The sequence below is a fragment of the Liolophura sinensis genome, chromosome 4 (genome assembly GCF_032854445.1).
Source record: "Liolophura sinensis isolate JHLJ2023 chromosome 4, CUHK_Ljap_v2, whole genome shotgun sequence".
NCBI lineage: Eukaryota > Metazoa > Mollusca > Polyplacophora > Chitonida > Chitonidae > Liolophura > Liolophura sinensis.
In genome coordinates, this window is record NC_088298.1 from 11225640 (window position 1) to 11232249 (window position 6610).

Here is a 6610-nt window from a genome sequence, read left to right on the forward strand (position 1 = left end):
TTCACCCACCATAATGCTGGCCGCCGTCGTATAAGTGAAATTTTCTTGAGAACGGCGTAAAACACCAATCAAATAAATAAATTAATTGCTTTTATTCCCTTGGACTAGTTTTGCACAGCCATTTTCAGCCGTTATGAATTTCGCCCGTACCTGGTCCTGCATTGTATCACGAAACCTCCCAAGTTATGTTCCTCGCACAAACAAAAGTGTTTTCTTAACATCTTCCTCATACTTAATTGTTCCGAGTGGTTAATCATTCGAGAAGCATTCCATGTTGGGCATATGCGTGGGTAAAAAATTACCGGCTCGGCTATGAAACAAATTTGCTAAACTTTGAATGTTTCGTGAAACCAAGGCCATAAGAAGAGTGATAAATTTCTTGAATACAGGACTCGGTGATTTCCTCCAAGTTCCTATAAATGTGATTATATACAGGTGTCGTAAGTGAAATATCCTGAATTAAATGGGGTTTAAACTCAACTGAATTCATAGTTTAGTATAAAATAGTAATTGGTTAAGTGTGCAAGTGATACCATAAAAGATAAGTTTTCTCCGCTTGAGTTTATATATGTTTGTACATTTATATTTGTACAGTTTTGTTCAAGTGTATTAACGTGTAATTTTGAGTCGAGCGAACTTGTGCAAAATCGATTCAAGACGTAACTTGAAATTATTTTTCCCCCAGTTTGTCTGATATTTATTTAATTATTTGATTGTTGTTTTACGCTGTACTCAATAATATTTCACTTATACGACGGCGGCCAGGATTATGGTGGGTGGAAACCGGGCAGAGCCCGGGAGAAACCCACAACCATCCACAGGTTGCTAGAAGACCTTCCCATGTATGACCGGAGAGAAAGCCAGCATGAGCTAGACTTGAACTCACAGCGACAGCATTAGTGAGAGGCTCCTGGGTCATTGCGCCGCGCTGGTGTACGCTAACCACTTCGGCCACGGAGACCCCTGTCTAACTTTAAAACGTATAGCATTATATATTCGTAAAATTTAGTAGTTTCCCTGCCCGTTGTTAACAATGTCTGTATATTGACTTGTCATGCTGAAGAATTCATGGCGATGTTGAGTATAAGTCTGCGCACAAAAAGAACGCTTGCTCGTGATAAAAACGAGCGCGATAAAGCAAGCACGTGTAATGAAAGCGCTTGCTTGTCGTTGAGGTGGACATATGGACAGATTGCAAATCGCGCTTGCGACTGGTAGAATTTTGTCATTTGGCACCATGGCGGATTCAAGTGAAGACGAACTATTGTTGCTAGACAGTGTTTTGCCGAAAATTATCCTATGAAAACGCAAAAGAATGGGCGTTCATGAGATAAATAAAAGGAGGCGAATGGAAGGTGAATATCATCACTTGTTTCCTTTGCTTAAAAGGAGCCCTTCTCGTTTCCAGTCATACTTGAGAATGAGCCAAGAGACATTCAAGTATATCTTAGAAAAAATTGAACCAAAGATAACAAAGAACTGGTGCAACTGGCACCAACAACCAATTCTGCCAGAGGAGCGTCTAGTTATTACGCTCAGGTGAGTCACCCTTAGTTAAAACGTATGTGTATATACAGTTATATATATAAGTATGAAGTAATAACTGTAAATATATATTCATGCATACACAATGAACTAAGACTGTGTAAACGTGTATCATAAAGTTTATTGGTCTCCATAATGAACTACAACAGGTAAATCTCGTTTGTTTTAAACTTATGGTTGAGGACCTTTTAGGAGAGAAGAATAGGATTAGAAAGGTTGTTACTCACAAAAGACAATAAACAAACAGAGCAAACAGCCAACAAACTCAGAAACTATCTTAGTTATAGAATGATTATATAAAATCAACAACATAGATGTTTAAAAAAGATCACTGTTCGTAAAGAATAAGAATGATTTTCCACTTGCGAGAGAGAAAAAAATCATTTACGCCTAACTGGCATATTAAGTATCTTGTGTAAAATACAATTTGAGTACAACAACATTAAGGATCATTTGATGACTCTTTGTCTTCAGCACTCTAAATGAATGTACCTGGTGTAGAAATGATAACAGCTGAAAAAATAAACCAACATAAAGATTACAACATATTAACAAAAACGCTGCTTAATATCTTTTGTTCAGGCGTTGACAGATATCTTAACGATCATAATGAAAACAATTAGTACTGGAAATGATGAGAGTCTGGCTGAGTGGTGTAGGAATCAATGCTATTAGGTGTTGAACCTGTGCTATAGCTTTGGTAAGACAATGCTGGCGATGTGCTATCTCGCAATTGTACATCCAGATCTTGAGGTTGGCTTGTGTACGGTTGTGAACGTTGTTGTACTGTTGGTGGGTATACAAACTCTTGCAGAACTGACTGTATTCGATTGCGAACGCAGAGTTTCAGGTGCTCAGGGACCATTTTCATGTATGGGTATAATGATTTGAGGAATTGGAAGTCAGCATCATTTGTTTGCTCGGCATTTTTTCTTTTTTGACTTAAGTATTGAAGTTTTCTTTCTTCTATATCTATCAGTTCCCTGTAACTGTCCGAGCTGTCTCGACTGCGTTTTTTTGGGGGTCCTGCTCTTGTGTTTGTACGTTTACTCGACGGAGGCCCCGGAGAAAACTCCTGGAACGGCCCAGGCTCTGGTGCTTCAAAGGCTGTAGGATTGTCAAATGTGTCCGGTCCTTGACTTTCCACATTGCTGCCCTGGGTGTCTACTTCTGTTGCAGACTCATCCGCAATCCCCGGGCTTGGTTGATTACCTTCAAAGTTATCCAGATCTAGGGAGTCGAATGAAGTTCTCGGCGCAACAATATCTTTCAAAAAGAGAAGCTGATTGAAAAACTGCCACTTTGATTGTGGGCGATTGCTTGCAGCGTCTCCTGATCTTGGCACAGACCTTTTATTGTATTCTGTCGCAAAGTAGTCTCGAAGGGACTTCCATTTGTTCTTCAGTGCAGTTTCTGAAAACAAAAAAATTAACAGTACATTATTATTTATGATATAGTGCTTGCATACAATATTATTGTCAATGATGAAAGTTCACATAAACTTAGTCATAATGATTGCCCCATTCCAGCAAGTCAAATATATATATCACAATTCAAAAGTCGCTTTCAGAGACACAACTAATATGATGAACGTCTTTTTTTCAGATTTCTTGCAACCGGTTCATCTTTTAAGACCCTTGCCTCCAACTTTCGGGTGGGTGCCTCCACTGTAGCACACGTTGTGTCTGAAACTGTTACTGCTATATGGGATGAGCTGAAACCAGTGCATATGCCCTCTCCAACCAGGGAAACATTCCTATCGGCTTCTGATGACTTTTACAATCTTTGGAATTTCCCAAACTGCTTAGGAGCGATAGACGGAAAGCATGTTCGAATCCGTTGTCCCAGCAAATCAGGATCCATGTTTTATAACTACAAAAGATATTTCTCAATAGTGTTGCAGGCTGTTGTTGATGCTCATTACAAATTTCTGACAATCAACGTTGGCGGACATGGGAAACAAAGCGATGGAGGTACTTTTCAAGCCTCGGGCCTTTATCGTGCTCTTGTACAAGAAAAACTGCATATACCAGAGCCTACAGCCCTGCCAAACTCCAAGGTCGTGGCCCCATTTGTGTTCATTGCTGACGAGGCATACCCACTAATCACTCATGTTTTGAAACCCTACAGTGGAACAAATCTCCCTCTTGATGAAAACTGCTTCAACAAGAGATTGTCAAGATGTAGAAAAACCGTGGAATGTGCGTTTGGAATTTTGGTAGCAAAATGGCGTTTGCTAAACAAAGAAATTGAGACAGACGTGCTGCTTGCCGATCGCATTGTAAAATGTGTTTGTGTCCTGCATAACACTATAATAGACAAAGAAGGCATGGTGCAAAACCTCACCGAAGTTTCGGTTGAAAACCAAGGCATAATTTGGGACCGTGTTGGGAGGCCATGTAATGATTCAAAAACTGTTAGGGATGTTTTTAAAGCATACTTCAGTAGATATCCTCTGCAATATATTCAATAGCCTATCAACAAGAAAATGTAACCTTCAAAGAACAATCTGGGCCAAAGTCCATTAAAAGCTTTTGTAAACTGACCAGACGCTGCTCTTGTAAATATAAAAGTAGATCTGTCTTCGATTTTCGTTTGTTAGTAAATTACAATAAGCTTATAGTAGAGTTGGCTAGAGCGAAAGGGTCCAAGGAAATAATGAGAAAGATATTGGGCATGAAAGGAAAAAAGGGAGAGGAGAGAGAGAGAGGAGAGAGAGAGAGAGAGGGAGAGAGAAGGGGGGGGGGACTTGTACTACAGAATAGAAGGCAATGGAGCACAAATAAATGAAAGCAGCCATGAATAAATACATACATCATGTTTCAGCTCTTCGCTAATTTCTTTCCAAGCACGATTCACAACGTTGCGGTTTGCGTGGTCTTTCCTTCTTTTGTCCCAAATTGCAGGTTTTCGAAACACGGCTGATATCAAAGACTCCACATCCATTTTGGTCGGACTTTCAGAAGAGAAAACACACACTGCACTTGCCAGATCGTGACTAGACAACACGTGGGGGGCACCAAAACACGCTTGCTCGCGATAAAGAATTAACTTTTGATTCTTTACGCTTTCCAAGCGTCGCTTGACATCGCAGGCGCGATAAAGCGAGCGTGCTTTTTGTGCGGCACAAGCAAATTCTGAACGACATTACAAGTGCTTGATTTATCGCGCTCGCTTTTATCGCGAGCAAGCGTTCTTTTTGTGCGCAGACTAACACAAGTCAGAATGAGTACCGCACTTACTTGCAAGATGGTAAGCCAAGATGGTAAGCCCTTGAGGGCATAATTATATATCGTTGTGTTTTGCAGCAGACAGGTAACAGTTTCGTGCAATAATTACTTCTTTTTCTTCATAGCTTAATTTGTTCTTGTAAACATAATTAAGACGTGCGGCATAGCGAGAAAATACCAGAGCAGTGTCGACAGTGTGATAGCTGGCAAATTGTCAGACGTTAGCGTTGAAATACGACCTCTTGCCAGTGTGGTAGCTGGGTCAGACGTTAGCGTTGAAATACGATCTCTTGCTAGTGTGATAGCTGGGTCACACGTAACCGGTGAAATACGACCTCTTGTCATTTAGCTCAGTCGGGGTTTTATTCATGTAAATGTACAAATAATAGGAAATTACACGCCCCCTAGCACCATGGCTTAAGCAGAATCAGGTACAACAAAGTGCAGCGATGTTAATTGCAATTTATTAGACGTCACTTGTCTAAATTTACCGAACTCAAAATGCTGCGTTGTCATCACATTTGAAAATAATTGCTTTCTTGTGCAGTCAGGTTACGGCAAAGAAAGAAATTACTTCAAAGGAGACAAACTGATATCTGTCGTACTTAGCTGAATCAAACCTGGTACATGCAGGATCCTTTGCCATAACGGTTAGTAATTCGGAGTTGGTAATTGATACGTTGAAGACTTAATTTCGAGTTATGAGTCTTTTGGACGATTTTCAACAAAATTATGTCCGTTTATGTTTTGAGATTGGACATTGCTAAATTTATACATGTATAGATTATCATTATGACGGCTCAAGCCGGGAGGGGACATGTTATTGTGTGTTAAATGTGATGACAGCGCAGCATTTTGAGTATTTCATGACCAGTGACGTCTAACAAATCCCATAAAGATACTTTTGATTCGTAATTTGTTACTCACTCATTGCAAAAGCCAAAATGGTCAATTCGATCCAAGTGAGCACTGCGACGCGAAAAAGCGCCCCACTGAATTCCAGCGAAGAATACAGTCTGGATCCACTTTCACAAAACTTTTCGCCTTAATCATATAAAAACACTATTCAGACTCTATCAAGAGATGACTTCTTTCCATGAACAAATTCAGTCCTAATATTTATTTATTTATTTATTTATTTCATTGATGTTTCACGCCGTACTCAAGGATATTTCACTTATGCGACGACAGGCAGCATTATGGTGGGAGGAAACCGGGCAGAGCCACGACCATCCGCAGGTTGCTAACAGACCTTCCCACTTACCCCCGGAGAGGAAGCCAGCATGAGCTGGACTTGAACTCACAGCGACCGCATTGGTGAGAGGCTTTTTGGGTCATTACGCTGCGCTAGCGCGCTAACCAACTGAGCCACCAGTTCTAATATATTCATGGGACGTTTTTTGATAAAATAACTTCCATTTGCATGAATATTCTTGGCGTCCAAAGCTGACAGTTCCCCCGGGCCCTATATCCGGTTTCCTTCCACAATACTACTAAAGCGGGAATCATATAAGTAAAATATTCTTGAGTACAGCCAGGGTAAAACTCCAATAAACAAACTGAATGACAACTGGACACTATACCTCCAATCTATAATATACCCATGAAGATTTTCGGCTTTTTCCCCAGTCATGTCCGGGTTTAAGCCTGTGCGATCTATTGTTATGGGCACTTCCGGAATGAATATACACAATTTTTTCTTCGATATGCCGTTCCAACAAGTATATAATTTCGACACTGGGTCTGACTGACTGAAATACAAGGATTTTAATTTGTTTGAATATGATAAAATTAAAAACGACAACCCCGAAGAAAGTTTTTTACATGTAAAATGT